The following is a 15999-nucleotide window of genomic DNA, read 5'->3' as shown; positions in this document are numbered from 1 at the left end:
CCGAGTATTCCTACACACCCTGTCCGGGTCGGTGCAGAAGTGGTTCGATGGATTGCCCCCGGAGTCCATCAATCGCTTCATGGATTTCAAAACGGCCTTCCTACACCGTTTCGCCAGTAGTCGTAAGTATCAAAAAATCGACCACTGTCTTTTTGCTCTCAAGCAGGATTCGACTGAGCCCTTGCGAAGCTACATCAACCGGTTCAGTCAGGTGGCCAACGACGTCCCCTCCGCCACCTCGGAAATATTGATGAGCGCCTTCTCCCATGGATTACGAGAAGGGGAATTCTTCAGGGACCTCATCAAAAACCCCGCCCGAAGCTTCGACGATATGGTGGAGAAAGCTTCTTGCTACATCAAGGTGGAAGAAGCGCAGGCCGCTAGGCGAAAAGCCGAGAAGACGGTGGCTCCGGGCAACCGACCTGAAAGGAGAGCACCGCAGCCAGCTCAGCCCTTCCAGCACGTTCAACCCAGGCCTGCCCCCCAGCCCGCTCAGGGAGTCAGGCCAGCTCCGCGAGTCACCGCCGTACACGCGCCCAGGCCTGGACCAAGGGGGCACCATATTGCACATATCATCGGTCCAGGACGCACGATCTCAGTAACTGCTTCCAATTCGCCCGCGACTCCAGGCGAGCTGCGGAGCAGGGCTTGCCTCCCCCGGCGTTGGCGCCCCAAATACAGAGAATGGAGGAAGAACGGGCTACAGCTGGACGTGCTCGGCAGACCCGGCCCGACCTAGCCGGCCCATCTAATCAAGCTGGCCTCGGGGAAGACCGAAGGGATGCCGGAGAACTAGAGAACCGGGGCAATGTTGCTGTGCGAGAGATCGGTATGATCTCAGGAGGGCCCACTGACGGGGACTCAGGCCGAGCCCGCAAGTCGCACGTTCGGCGGTTGTATGTGGGAGCCGTGGGATGCAGCCACGAGTAGGCCTCCGGCCCTGTTATTAGCTTTCGGCCTCAAGACCTGGAGGGTCTGGAACTGCCCCACGACGACGCCCTCATAATCAAGGCCGTTATTGCTAACAGCCGAGTGGCTCGGGTCTTTGTGGATACCGAGAGCTCGGTCAACATTTTATTCAGAGCTGCGTTCGAGGAGATGCAGATCGACACCGCGGAGCTCCAACCTGTAACCACTTCCTTGTATGGGTTTACAGGTAATGAAGTCAAACCCATGGGTCAGATCAAGCTGGCCATTTCCATGGGCACTGAGTCATTGGTGCGCACCCGGAGGAGCACCTTCATTGTGGTGGATTCGCCTTCCTCCTACAACGTCATCCTGGGAAGGCCAGCTCTGCATGAGTTCCGGGATGTCGTCTCCACTTTTCATCAGAAGATCAAGTTTCCGGTCGGCGAGCAAGTCGGGGAGGTCAAGGGAGAGCAGAAGGTGTCTCGAAGCTGCTACATAGATATGGTCCGGGTGGAGGCGCGCAAGAGCCGGCGGACTCAGGATGGTGGAGTACATGCTATCCAAGAAGAGCCTCTGCCTATTGCAGAGGAGCCCATTCCTTGGGAAGAAATTCGGCTGTATGAGGACAGAGCAGAGAGCATCACCCGCATTGCTAGTGACTTACCGCTGGAGCTTAAGTCTGAGCTAATACAGTGTCTGATCCGCAATAGGGACGTTTTTGCTTGGTCACTAGAAGAGTTGCCCGGGGTCAAGCCAGAAGTAGCTGAGCACAAGTTGCATATTATACTCGAGGCCAAGCCAGTCAAGCAGAAGAAGAGAAACTTCTCCGCCGACCAAAATAAGATTATCCGGGCTGAAGTGGATCAGCTCAGGAAGGCAGGACATGTTCGGGAGGTGCAATTCCCATCCTGGCTCTCCAACGTCGTATTGGTGAAGAAGCCCAACAACAAGTGGAGGGTGTGCTTAGACTTTCGCGACCTCAACAAAGCCACCCCCAAAGATTGTTACCCACTCCCGCGGATCGATCAGGTGGTGGATTCTACTGCTGGCTGTGAGAGGATATGCATGATGGACGCTTATCAGGGATATCATCAGATACCCTTGGCCAGGGAGGACCAGGAGAAAGTTAGTTTCATAACAGCTGATGGTACTTTTTGCTATACTGTCATGCCGTTTGGGCTCAGGAACGCTGGGGCTACCTACCAAAGGATGATGGACAAAGTCTTTCAGAGTCAGATCGGGCGGAACGTAGAGGTTTATGTGGATGACATCCTAATCAAGTCCCCCCTGGCGTCCAGCCTAATAAAAGATGTAGAAGAGACCTGTGGGACTCTGAGGCAATATGGGGTGAAGTTGAATCCCCTGAAATGTTTATTCGGGGCCAAAGGAGGGAAGTTTCTGGGCTACTTGGTGACCGAACGAGGGATAGAGGCCAACCCTGAGAAGGTGCAAGCACTTCGGAACATGCAGATCCCTCAGAATATGAAGGAAACGCAGAAGCTGGTCGACAGGATAACAGCACTGTCCCGATTCATCTCCAGATCTGCAGATAGAGTGGCACCCTTCTTCAAAGTGCTCAGGAAAGCGACCAAGTTTCAGTGGACGGAAGAATGCACACAGGCCTTTAAGGAGCTAAAGCAGTACCTGGAGTCCTTACCATCACTGTTCAAGCCTGTTGTGGGAGAGCCCCTTTGGGTCTACTTGTCAGCTACCCCCGAGGCCGTGGGGGTCGTGCTGGTTAAGGAGCAAGACAATGTACAATGGCCAGTGTATTTTTTCAGTCATCTATTGAAGGGGGCTGAGTCTCGGTACACGGCCCTGGAAAAGTTGGTTTACGGACTTGTTCTCATGGCTCGACGCCTTCGACCCTATTTCTTGGCACATCCTATTACTGTCTTGACAAACAGCACAATGGGGCGGGCTCTCACCAAAGTGGAGGTAGCAGGTCGGCTTATCAAATGGGCAACCGAGCTAGGGGAATATGATATACAGTATCAGCCCCGAACCGCGATCAAAGCGCAGGCTCTGGCGGATTTCTTGACAGAAGTTTATCAGGCCGACTCGGAGGAGGTCTGGAAGATTTATGTAGACGGATCAGCTACCCATCGGGGAAGTGGTGTAGGCGCACTTCTAATATCTCCACAGGGAGATATTATGCAGCTGGTTGTACGGCTGAATTTCAGAGCTACCAACAATGAGGCAGAATATGAAGCCCTATTGGCAGGTTTGCAAGCAGCTCGACATGTGGGGGCGAGCAAAGTCGTAATACATTCAGATTCATAGCTAGTAACTCAGCAGGTAACCGGACACTTCGAAGCAAACAACGAAAAGATGCAAGTTTACAAGGAAGCCTATGAGAAGATGAGGAAAGATTTCAAAGAAGTCATAGTTACCAAGATTCCTAGGGCTGAAAATGAAAGGGCAGATGAACTAGCTAAAATGGCCAGCTCTCTGACTACTTGGGTACTTGACAGACCTATAGCGCAGACCTTCCTTATAGCTCAGATCGATCTGCAAAATAATCTGGGAGAAGTAATTGATTGGAGGGCGCCTATAATAAGTTTCCTCCAGCAGGGAATTATACCCACCAACCCAGAAGAGGCACGAATGCTCAGGAGACAGGCCCATTCTTATGTTATGATTGGAGATCAACTGTACAAAAAATCCTTCTCCAGACCTCTACTAAGATGCCTGAATACGGAAGAAGCAGATCAGGCCTTACGAGAGATACACTTGGGGTGCTGCGGTAATCACGCAGGTGGGAGAACGCTGGCTCAGAAAATACTGTTGGCCGGGTATTTCTGGCCTACTTTGCAGAGGGGCGCGCAAAAGTTGGTGAATACTTGTCTGTCATGCCAAAGGTACCAGAACCTGACACACCGACCTACAGAGCTGCTGAGAACTTCTACAGTATCTTGCCCGTTTGATCAGTGGGGCATGGACATCATAGGACCGTTCCCAATGGCTACGGGGCAAAGGCGTTTCTTGCTGGTAGCAGTGGATTACTTCTCCAAGTGGGTGGAAGCGGAAACTTTGGCTAAGATCACTGAAGATGCGGTGATCCAGTTCTTATGGAAGAATATCTTTTGCAGATTCGGCTTGCCTCATAAATTGGTATCGGACAATGGCAGACAATTTCAAGGACGCAAAATACAGAAGTGGTGCGAAGGGTTCGGCATAACTCAGGCCTTCACTTCGGTGGCTCATCCGCAAAGCAATGGTCAGACAGAGGTAGTCAATCGGGAAATAGTGCGGGGGCTCAAAGTCAAGCTGGATCACACGGGAGGCAGCTGGGTGGACGAGCTGCCGAGCATCTTATGGGCCTATCGTACGACACCCTGAGAAAGTACAGGTCTGACACCTTTTCATTTAGTGTATGGCAATGAAGCGGTGGTGCCTCTGGAGGTCGGGATACCGTCCGTGAGAAGAATGATGTATGATGAAGGGAACGCGGAGCGACGGATGGCTGAGCTAGATTTTATCAGCGAAATCCGTGAACAAACAGCGGCCAGGTTGGAGGCCTATAGACAGAGAATGAGGCAGAACTATAATAGAAGGGCGACCCCCCGATTCTTCGGAGAAGGAGACCTAGTTTGGAAGCAGATAAAGCCCTTAGGGGAAGTGACGAAGTTGGCTCCTCAATGGGACGGACCGTACAAAGTCATCAAGAAGTTGGCATCGGGAGCCTATTATTTGCAGGACGCTCAAGGAAGGAAGATGAATCGACCTTGGAGTGCTAACTACCTACAGCCCTATCGAGTTTGAGGGGGCTGGCTCTGTGCACGTAGGCCGGATCAGACGAAGGGCGTGGAGACAGTAGGACAGTTAAGTGAAAACTCGAAAAGACATGTGTACATGTAACAATTTCCCACTTTAAGTGGCTAGTACAGATCATTTGAAAGGAGCAAAAATCTCATCCGGAAAGCCTTGAATGATTTGGTCGTGATTCAAGAAGTCTGCTGGGGGGATAGAGCTCAAGAAGCCCTGTGCGTGCAGTTGCCTGATAACTCCAGCCGCCGTATATGGCACGGTCGTAGCAAAGAGTGCCCCAGCCTGGGATAGAAATTCGGGAGAAGTCAGATACGACATTCGGCTTCGCAGGCAACGAGCCTCCTCTCCTTCTTGATAGACGGTTAAGGCGGAGGATACTCCAGTTAACGCCGCTCGGGACTGTGACAGTTCTGCTTTCAGCGACCTCAATTCAGCTGCTTGAGTCTCCAACTGTGCCGCCTGGACCTCCAGTTTATTGTTCTTGTCCTGCAGAAGAGTATTCTTGGATTGTATTTCCTGAGCTTGATGGGCTAGTTGCTGCTGAAACCCCGCCTCAGAGGTAGCTCTTTCCTCTTTTGCAACTCGGAGCTCATCTCTCACTCGTATCAAGGACCGTTTCTGACGGGCAGTCTGATTGGTTAGGGCTTGAATCTCCGCTCGCAAAGCATAACTGGCTTGGGTAGGGTCGTTCAGTTGCAGCTCTAGTTCGGAGACTCTTTCTCGGAGTTCTTTGCTCTCATGATGGAGGGCGTGAAAAGACTGATTCAGCACCAAAGATTCTGCGTGGGTCTGGGCAGAAAATACAACCTTCAGTTAAGGCAATGCAATAGCAGGAGTAAGGTGAGAGGTACATACCTTGGCCCAGGACTTCGAAAACCTGTCCATCTGGATTAATGGAGGCGCACTACCCATTTGATCCATGCTCTCTGCCCACAAACTGCCAAGACAGCCTTTCATCATCAGAAGGCTCGTGGGGGCGTCGGGCCACCGAGCTAGAGCAGCTTCGGAGGGGATGGTGGTCCTGAACGATGGCGAGCGGAGGAGGAAGGTTGAGAAGGGTCGGCGTCAGCACCAGGAGGAGCAGAAGGAGGTTCGAGAACGGGCTCTGTTGGCGCGAGGTTCGGAGGATCGCTTGGGATGTCTTCCTCTGCAGGAACGGGGGCGGAGCGCAAGGCAGCTGGTCTTCCCCTGTAAGAGTTGGGAGAGGCTGCCAGATAAAGGAAACAAAAAGGAAGAGGGAAGGGATGTCATAGCCAGTCTCGACGGCAGAGAGGGGGCAATGTGGTAGTGTAAGGAACAGAATCAAGTGTCAGTGAAGTCAGACCTGGTCTTCGGCGCTGCCTGTGAAGCAGGGGCTGGTTATCAGAGTCAGAGTCATCAGAGCGAGGCTGACCCTGTGAAGAGGCGGCCGCAACCCTGTCTGTGGCGCCCCGGCCGGATGAGCTCGGACCTGCGCGATGAAGAGCTGCGCGACCGCGTCCGGATGCCCGCGAGGCTCCTCGGAAGGCGCTTCTGGCCGGGCGAGTAGCTTGGCCCCGACCCCGACCTCGGCTCGAGGCGGCAGGGGAAGGAGAAGCGGCGTGTGAGGCAGGGCCGGGAGCAGGTTGAGTAGCTGCCCCAAAGGAAGCAGATCCGAGATGAGGAAGTAGTCTCCTGTCCAAGATTGCCCGACCGCGCCGCATTATCTCCAGGTCATCGAGGGGCAGAGGCAGAACCTCTGACGCACGATGCAGAACCTCAGCTGAAGACGCCAACACGAGAGGTCATTCTCACAGGGAAAGTGATAAAAAAGGAGGCACTCAACACGAACTTACCCAAGGAGCGCGGTGTGTCAGAGGTACAGCGGCTTAGCCTGAAGAAAGAAAGTAGATCTTCAGATAGTAGTCTCGTCAGATTCAAGCGCCAATCCTCCATTCGATCAACAGCCGTGGCATAGGGGAGGTCCATGTGGAATTCGTCCAGCACTGGAGTCAGAGGCAGTTCAGGTTGCCAGTGCATGGGCCAGTCAGTTTCCTCCGGAAACCGGAGAAAAAAGAACTTTTTCTTCCAGTTAGCATTGGGAGGAGGAAGAGGAGAAAAGAAAGCGGTTTGGCAGCGGGCTTAGAAATCAAAGAGGTCATCGGCACGCCGAACGAGAGTGAAGAAGCAATGAAAAAGGGGAGCTGACCAAGAAACCTCACAAACTTCGCAGAGTACTACAAAGCCACATAAAATCTTTATGGAATTGGGGGTTAGCTGACCTAAGGGAATCTTAAAGTAGCGGCACACTCCGGACAAAAAAGGATGCGGGGGTAGACGAAGGCCAGATACGAATTGCTCAGTAAAGAAAGTACAAGAACCCGGCGGGGGATCGAAGTACAAGTTCACACCAGTAGGAATGATGGGGCGAAAGCTAGTAGGGATTTCGTAAGTGTACCATAGGTCATCCCAATCTAACTCAGCGAAAGTTGAAGCGCCTGGGAAATGCTCCGCTAGCAAGGAAGCCCAAGAAGGAGAAGCCATTGCAAGGAAGGTTATCTCAGGCGGCAGAAGGAACAGACGAAAAGGGGAACCTTGGAGAAAAAAGAAGAAGCGCGGCGCAGTCTCAGAAACGATCAGTCGGCGGCGGCGACGTTTGAGTACTTCGTGGCGATGGCGAATCATAACAAAAGGGAGAAAGGAAGAAGATACTTATAGGTATGGTGGAGGAAGGATATTTTCGTAAAACCGCAACGGACGGTGGATGCAGGAGCGGAGGCAGGCAGGGAGCACTCTGTGATGAGCCCCGAAAATATAACCAGAGGGCATTATGGGAAAGGCGAGGGCTCGAAGCACGAAGCGTCCCCTAAAGGAGTCGCTCCAACCAAGACAAAAGTATACGGAAGAGCCAGCAGGGAGACCGGTAGTGCAGGTCAGCAGGCTTCAAGGACATGCGAGGCAAGAGTTGGCCCGGGCCGGGCTAGGTACAAAGACAGCTATCGGAGGAAGAGCTACGTGGCCGAACAAAGCAAGCAAAATGAGCAAGGGCAAACAAATTAGCGGAGATCTAACAAGGCCAAAGGCGACCTACTAAAGAAAGAAACAAGCTAAGGATGTATAAAGGGGAAGCGATATAATTTTCCGGAGTTCAGAACGACCATAGCAATAATTACAATCACAAAAGGGTCGGCGTCAACACATAGAAGGAGAATATGGCAGTACATCACTCATCATACTACATCCGGGGGAGAAGGCACTGAGTCAACGGAAGCCGAAGGAAGGAGCCCGGGGTCGACTGGTGTTGTGTCGGGGGATGCATGATCAGCCGACGTGTCACAGGCAGCAACGGAAGGGGCCTGGGCAGAGATATCCCCGAGAGCTGGATCGGCCGTAGGTGGAGGAGCCTCCAAGAGGAAAAGTCCCTCATCCGCTTCAAAAGAAGGGAAGGTGTCCTGCGGCAATTCCCTGGTCAGGCGAGCTGTGTCCAGGAAGGTGGCAGGAGGTGCCGAACGAAGGAAGCCTTGCTCAAAGGCTTGTCTGACCCCACCAGCGGCCCCATGACAAAGCAATAGGACCATCCATCGCCCCAGCTTATGGAGGAAAAAGGAAGAGCGGACGTAGGCCAGTCTGTACGTCTTCAGCCGTTCTGATTCGCCAGCCCGGTACACCTCCAAACTGTTTTGGTTCGCCACAGCCTCGGCGCGGGCCACGGATAAATCGCTCTGGCCCTGAGTAGCTGTTTCCTGGGCCTTCAAGAGATCCGCTTGCAAGGACTGGAGAGTGGCCTGACACGTTTCCCACTGAGTCTGCATGGTTGTTTCTCGGGCAGCGGCCGCACTAGCCAGGGCCTGGGCGTCGGCCAGCCTCATCTGCAAGAGCTCCTGACCTTGCCGTAGAAGCATCAACTCCTCTGATTGGGAGAGCAGCTCTGCCTCTTTGGCTTTCAGCTCAGAAACTGTCGCTTGGCGACGATCCACTTCAAAAGCCAGGGAAGACTCACTTGTCTTCAAAGCCGCCTCCAGCTGTTGAAGTTTATCGAAGGCAGCATGGGAAATGGTCCGAGCAGAGGCCGCCGACTCCCCGATGGCACGCAAATAGGCATCCAAGCTTCCCAGAGAAGGCTCGGGAGGAGCGGAGGAAGCCGCAGGGTGCTCAAGTTCCTGAAGACGTGCCTTGAGCACCGCGTTCTCTCGCTGAAGCTCGGTTGCTCGTTGCACGGCGCTCAGACTCGCGGAGCAGGTCTGCAAGTGGCCGGAAGAAGAGAAGGGGGTTACAGAAATACACGGATACAAGGAAAAAGAAGAGAAAGGGCTTACCGCGACCAGGGAGCGAGCAATTTGATCGAATTCCCCCAAAGGAGAACCGCTCTCCCAGAACTGCTGGATGGCTGATTGCCAAGAGATGGCCAGGTCCCCATAGAAGTTGACCCTACCAAAGATAAGCGACGAATCGACAGCGGGCGTGTAGGCCGGATCAGTCTCTGAAGGGAGCCGCCATGACGCTTCAAAGGCTGGGTCTGTAGAGGGCAGGTTCGGAAGCGGCATGGCTGGGCTCGGAGGCGCTATGAGAGGAGACGCAGAGGGCATCGGTAGGCCCAGGGGCTGGTCGCCAGAGGACGAAGGCGGGGCAGGGAGCATACTCTGGATTGGCGCAGAAGCAGTTAGGTCCAACGGTGGGTCTGCCACCTCCGGATCAGAGGCCTTCTCTTGGACCAAGCTTGCCTCTTGGACCGAGCTCGTATCCGAGGACCGGGTGGGGGAAGAAGAGCTCACTACACGCTGGCGGCGAGGAGGTGGAGGAGAAGTTGCAGTGACTGGGGCCGTCCGTTTGCCCTTGCGTGCCAGGCGCAGCTTCATAGTTGGAGGGAGAAGATGCACTTGTCCTGCAGGTGGTGGCTCAGTTGTAAACTGGTCAGAGGTGCAAGGCAGGGCTGAGTCCGCTGGATTAAGTGCAGTTGGCTCAACAAGCATCGGAGCCTCTCCCGCATCAGAAGGCCGGGGTTCCGAAAGCTGCGGACCGGCAGCGACGGCGGGAGCAGAAGGTGGATCCTGGGTTAGCTCCTCATTCAGAGCTTGCAGAACGGCCACCGCAGGTGTCTCTTGACTGGCGAAGGAACGGAGGATTGCAGCCACTGCAAAAAGAAGGAGAAAAAGCACCTCAGTTAGCGAAGAGCGGTATACAAAAAGATAACAACTTACCAAAAGGAGCTCCAATTTCGGTAGAGATAGGACTAAGGCCAAAAGCGTGCAGAATGCCTTCCAGCATCAGCACAGACAGGCGAACAACAACACCACTTAGCTTAACCGCAGCTGCGGAGCAGGCAGGTTCGTGAACATGCGAAGGGAGGTCCGAAGCGGAGAAAGAACGCCATTGAGAAGGCCCTGTTAAGGGGGCAGGGGGTTTGAGGAAGAAAAAGCGAGATCTCCAGCCTTTATTGGAAGAGGGTAGGTCATCGAAGAGCTTCTGGCCCGGCTTGGCCTGGATGTTGAATACCCCCGCCTCGGCTCGCCGGAAGGAATAAAAGTGATGGAATAGTCTGGCAGTCAAGGGAATTTGGTAAATGCGGCACAAGATGATGGTTCCGCAGATCACTCGGAATACGTTGGGGGCAAACTGAGAGATACTAATATTGCAATACTGACTCAGCTCAGAGAAGAAAGGATGCAAAGGAAAGCGAAGACCGCCTACGACCTAATCCTTAAAGACAGTGATAAACCCTTCGGGGGGAGAAGAAGGATGTTCATCTGTCGAGGGAAGGCGAAGCTCATATGTGGCGTCTAGCCCCAAGTTGGATTGCAGTGAAGACAGGTCGTGATGGTCTAAATCAGAGATGTAATGTGAATACCAGAGGGGGTCCTTACCATCCATGGCTGTGAGGGGCAAGCAGGTGAGGGGGACGAAGACAAGAAAGGCCACAGGTCGGGCGCAAGCAGGAAGACGAGGAGTTGCACTGCTAGAAACAGTCGCGAACGAAGGGAGGAGGAGGATGGCGAAGCGTCGGGGTAAGGAAAGCGGACTGCCTTTAGGGTTTATAAAGCTCATTCATTCCTAGGAAACATCGAGAGTTGAGCCGCATATCTTTTTAGGGCAACGTGCCTCAACGCCGTCGGATGGGAAATAAGCGCCGAAGGGTGCAAAAGGGGGTCAGATGCTGGCGTCAGGGGGCGTGCGCAGTAAAGGCGCCGGACAGGTGTCATCGCGAGAAGGAATGCATTAAAGGTCGACAAGGCAAGGTAATCATGAAGGGGCGTGGCCTCAAAAAAGAAGCATTCTTCGTGAAGGGCTCGAGGCTAGGCGGGAAGTCTCATGAAGCGGCAGAAGCCAAGCAATTCAAAAGGGTCGTAGGTAAGACGGGGCGGCAGAAGCGATTGCCAGACCAGAAAAGTAGCCAGCAGGTCTGCGGGGGTGTTCCTCGTGCGGATTGGCCGAGCGAGTAGCTCTACGTGGGTAGCCCCGATCTGAGCAGCTAACCGGGCGCGTCGCGAGGACTGTGGGGGCACCATAAGATGCAAGGGCACTGTGGCCCAGGGGTCGAGTAAGGGTTTTTTCGCTCCCTCTTCCATTCTTAATTCTATACTGTGCGTAATGTAATTGCAGGAAGAAACGCGACACAAATGAGTACGCCCAAAGCTAGCAATAGCGACCAGATTAACTAAAGCAATGAGGTCGGCGTAGGCGGCACGGATGGAGGCGAAAGAGAGTGATGCATCTAGGCCTTTGCCGTTTGGGGGTTACTACTGGTCTCGGACCAGCGCCATCGCCACCGGTCTCGGACCGGAGTATCATTACTGGTCTCGGACCAGCGCCATCGCCACCGGTCTCGGACCGGAGTATCATTACTGGTCTCGGATCAGCGCCATCGCCACCGGTCTCGGACCGGAGTATCATTACTGGTCTCGGATCAGCGCCATCGCCACCGGTCTCGGACCGGAGTATCATTACTGGTCTCGGACCAGCGCCATCGCCACCGGTCTCGGACCGGAGTATCTAGACTCTCGCCTCAGTGCGAGTTATAAGTGAGCTCTACTCTCACGCCCAACGACCTTTCAGGTCGGCTCCCATGCGAGAATTAAAAGTGAGCCTTGTGCTCACGCCCAACGACCTTTTAGGTCGGTAGTCCCAGACTCTCGCCCCAGTGCGAGTTATAAGTGAGCTCTCACGCCCAACGACCTTCGTGGTCGGCTCCCATGAATTAAAAGTGAGCTTGTGCTCACGCCCAACGACCTTTAGGTCGGTAGTCCCACACTCGCCCCAAGGCGAAGTTATAAGTGAGCTCGCTCACGCCCAACGACCTTCGGTCGGCTCCCATGCGAGAATTAAAAGTGAGCCCTGTGCTCAGCCCAACGACCTTTAGGTCGGTAGTCCCACACTCGCCCCAGGCGAGATAAGTGAGCTCTGCGCTCACGCCCAACGACCTTTCGTGTCGGCTCCCATGCGAGAATTAAAAGTGAGCCCCGTGCTCACGCCCAACGACCTTTAGGGCGGTAGTCCCAGGCTCGCCCCAGTGCGAGTTATAAGTTCTCGCCTCACGCCCAACGATCTTTCGGTCGGATCCCAGAATTGTGAGCACCGTGCTCACGCCCAACCACCTTTTGGTCGGGAGTCCATCACGCCTCGGCGAGTTATAAGTGAGCTCTGCTCTCACGCCCAACGACCTTTTAGGTCGGCTCCCATGCGAGATTCAAAAGTGAGCTCTGTCCTCACGCCCAACGACCTTTCAGGTCGGCCCCCACGCGGGGATTAGAAATCAACTCCTCTGCGAAAATCATAAGCGAGCTCGGTGCCTATACCTGACTACCTTTCTAAGGGATGTGCCTCACCTTGAGCGAAGCGTTTTCCATAATCAGGTCAGCTACATCTGGCTTTACTTTACGCAAATTCCAAATATGCAGCAAATACGGAGGGCAAAGGATGCGGAACGTCATCTACCCTACTCCTAGAGCGTCGATATTAACTACAAAATCAGGTTTTCCACGTCTACTACAGTTTTTAAGCTTTATATCAGTTTTACTATCCAAAATTCATACATGAAAAGGAGTCATGAAACAATTCTGGGCTCTTACATACGGGCCAGTTTCTAAGAAAATACTTGCTAGATGAAAATTGAGCAGGAGAAACTTGGCCAAAAGGGGACGGATGTACAAGCATTGCAGCACAATCCAATAAGAAGGCGATACAGCCAAGGCCACAAGCAGGAACGCCGTATGGCAAAGGAGCCACTGAGACAACTATTCCCCAGGCCGGCTTTGACTCGGGGAAGGAATTGGCCCTGGGGAATGAACACTTCCGCGTGAAGACCTGTCGGGAGATTCAGGGGCGTCCACAGCTCGAGCCAGCTCCGCGCGTAAAGATCTGATGGCCGCTTGCTGCTGAGTGATAGTGCGTTGCTTATCCTCGAGGCCCGCGTGGAGGAGGGAGAGCTCCTTTTCATGCTCTCGACGCAACTGTTCCTGGAGACCAAGTTGACGCTGTAGGCTAGCCTGGCACTGCTCCTTCCTCGTCTTCTCCACATCCATGCAGTACTTTGCAAGGTGATACTGGTCTTCCATGGAACGCAGAGCAGCTACCTGGCGATCTCGATCTTGAGACACGCGATTTAGCTCGCGCTCTCTCGAGACAAGTAGCGTGGTGAGTTCGTTTACCTGCATTTGGGAGGGCGGTTGGTCAACTTCCTGAGAAGAGGGAGGAGAATGCATCGTGTGGGGAAGCGGTTGGCGGAACGCGGGTGAGACAGCGTAAAAAAGAAGGGATAGCATGGAGAAGCGAACTTAAAGCTCCTTATAAAGAGGAGTAGCAGCTAAGTCAAAGCAACTGCGTGGGCCCGGCGCCCCAAGCGGCTGGCAACGCAATAAAGGAGGAGGCATGGGTCGGAAGCGACAGAGCTGATCAGAAGCAGCCCGAGCTACAGACCTGCGGTTGAGGGCCAGGAAGTACAAAACGCAGGATGCAAGTCGGGATCGGCAGAGCTAAGCAGAGGTCAATAACTGGAAATATAGACCAATGGGTCGGAAGCGGCAGAGCTGATCAGAAGCAGCCCGATCTACAGACCTGCGGTTGAGGGCCAGGAAGTACAAAGCGCAGGATGCAAGTCGGGATCGGCAGAGCTAAGCAGAGGCCAAGAACTGGAAGTATAGACCAATGGGTCGGAAGCGGCAGAGCTGATCATAAGCTTGCTGCTGAGTGATAGTGCGTTGCTTATCCCCGAGGCCCGCGCGGAGGAGGGAGAGCTCCTTTTCATGCTCTCGACGCAACTGTTCCTGGAGACCAAGTTGACGCTGTAGGCTAGCCTGGCACTGCTCCTTCCTCGTCTTCTCCACATCCACGCAGTACTTTGCAAGGCGATACTGGTCTTCCATGGAACGCAGAGCAGCTACCTGGCGATCTCGATCCTGAGACACGCGATTTAGCTCGCGCTCTCTCGAGACAAGTAGCGTGGTGAGTTCGTTTACCTGCATTTGGGAGGGCGGTTGGTCAACTTCCTGAGAAGAGGGAGGAGAATGCATCGTGTGGGGAAGCGGTTGGCGGAACGCGGGTGAGACAGCGTAAAAAAGAAGGGATAGCATGGAGAAGCGAACTTAAGGCTCCTTATAAAGAGGAGTAGCAGCTAAGTCAAAGCAACTGCGTGGGCGCGGCGCCCCAACTGGCTGGCAACGCAATAAAGGAGGAGGCATGGGTCGGAAGCGGCAGAGCTGATCAGAAGCAGCCCGAGCTACAGACCTGCGGTTGAGGGCCAGGAAGTACAAAACGCAGGATGCAAGTCGGGATCGGCAGAGCTAAGCAGAGGCCAATAACTGGAAGTATAGACCAATGGGTCGGAAGCGGCAGAGCTGATCAGAAGCAGCCCGATCTACAGACCTGCGGTTGAGGGCTAGGAAGTACAAAGCGCAGGATGCAAGTCGGGATCGGCAGAGCTAAGCAGAGGCCAAGAACTGGAAGTATAGACCAATGGGTCGGAAGCGGCAGAGCTGATCAGAAGTTTGCTGCTGAGTGATAATGCGTTGCTTATCCTCGAGGTCCGCGCGGAGGAGGGAGAGCTCCTTTTCATGCTCTCGACGCAACTGTTCCTGGAGACCAAGTTGACGCTGTAGGCTAGCCTGGCACTGCTCCTTCCTCGTCTTCTCCACATCCACGCAGTACTTTGCAAGGCGATACTGGTCTTCCATGGAACGCAGAGCAGCTACCTGGCGATCTCGATCCTGAGACACCGATTTAGCTCGCGCTCTCTCGAGACAAGTAGCGTGGTGAGTTCGTTTACCTACATTTGGGAGGGCGGTTGGTCAACTTCCTGAGAAGAGGGAAGAGAATGCATCGTGTGGGGAAGCGGTTGGCGGAACGCGGGTAAGACAGCGTAAAAAAGAAGGGATAGCATGGAGAAGCGAACTTAAAGCTCCTTATAAAGAGGAGTAGCAGCTAAGTCAAAGCAACTGCGTGGGCGCGGCGCCCCAAGCGGCTGGCAACAAAATAAAGGAGGAGGCATGGGTCGGAAGCGGCAGAGCTGATCAGAAACAGCCCGAGCTACAGACCTGCGGTTGAGGGCCAGGAAGTACAAAACGCAGGATGCAAGTCGGGATCGGCAGAGCTAAGCAGAGGCCAATACCTGGAAATATAGACCAATGGATCGGAAGCGGCAGAGCTGATCAGAAGCAGCCCAATCTACAGACCTGCGGTTGAGGGCCAGGAAGTACAAAGCGCAGGATGCAAGTCGGGATCGGCAGAGCTAAGCAGAGGCCAAGAACTGGAAGTATAGACCAATGGGTCGGAAGCGGCAGAGCTGATCAGAAGCAGCCCGATCTACAGACCTGCGGTTGAGGGCCAGGAAGTACAAAACGCAGGATGCAAGTCGGGATCGGCAGAGCTAAGCAGAGGCCAAGAACTGGAAGTATAGACCAATGGGTCGGAAGCGGCAGAGCTGATCATAAGCTTGCTGCTGAGTGATAGTGCGTTGCTTATCCTCGAGGCCCGCGCGGAGGAGGGAGAGCTCCTTTTCATGCTCTCGACGCAACTGTTCCTGGAGACCAAGTTGACGCTGTAGGCTAGCCTGACACTGCTCCTTCCTCGTCTTCTCCACATCCACGCAGTACTTTGCAAGGCGATACTGGTCTTCCATGGAACGCAGAGCAGCTACCTGGCGATCTCGATCCTGAGACACGCGATTTAGCTCGCGCTCTCTCGAGACAAGTAGCGTGGTGAGTTCGTTTACCTGGATTTGGGAGGGCGGTTGGTCAACTTCCTGAGAAGAGGGAGGAGAATGCATCGTGTGGGGAAGCGGTTGGCGGAACGCGGGTGAGACAGCGTAAAAAAGAAGGGATAGCATGGAGAAGCGAACTTAAGGCTCCTTATAAAGAGGAGTAACAGCTAAGT

This window comes from Zingiber officinale, chromosome 4B (assembly GCF_018446385.1).
Source record: "Zingiber officinale cultivar Zhangliang chromosome 4B, Zo_v1.1, whole genome shotgun sequence".
Lineage (NCBI taxonomy): Eukaryota > Viridiplantae > Streptophyta > Magnoliopsida > Zingiberales > Zingiberaceae > Zingiber > Zingiber officinale.
This window is presented reverse-complemented; position numbering follows the sequence as displayed.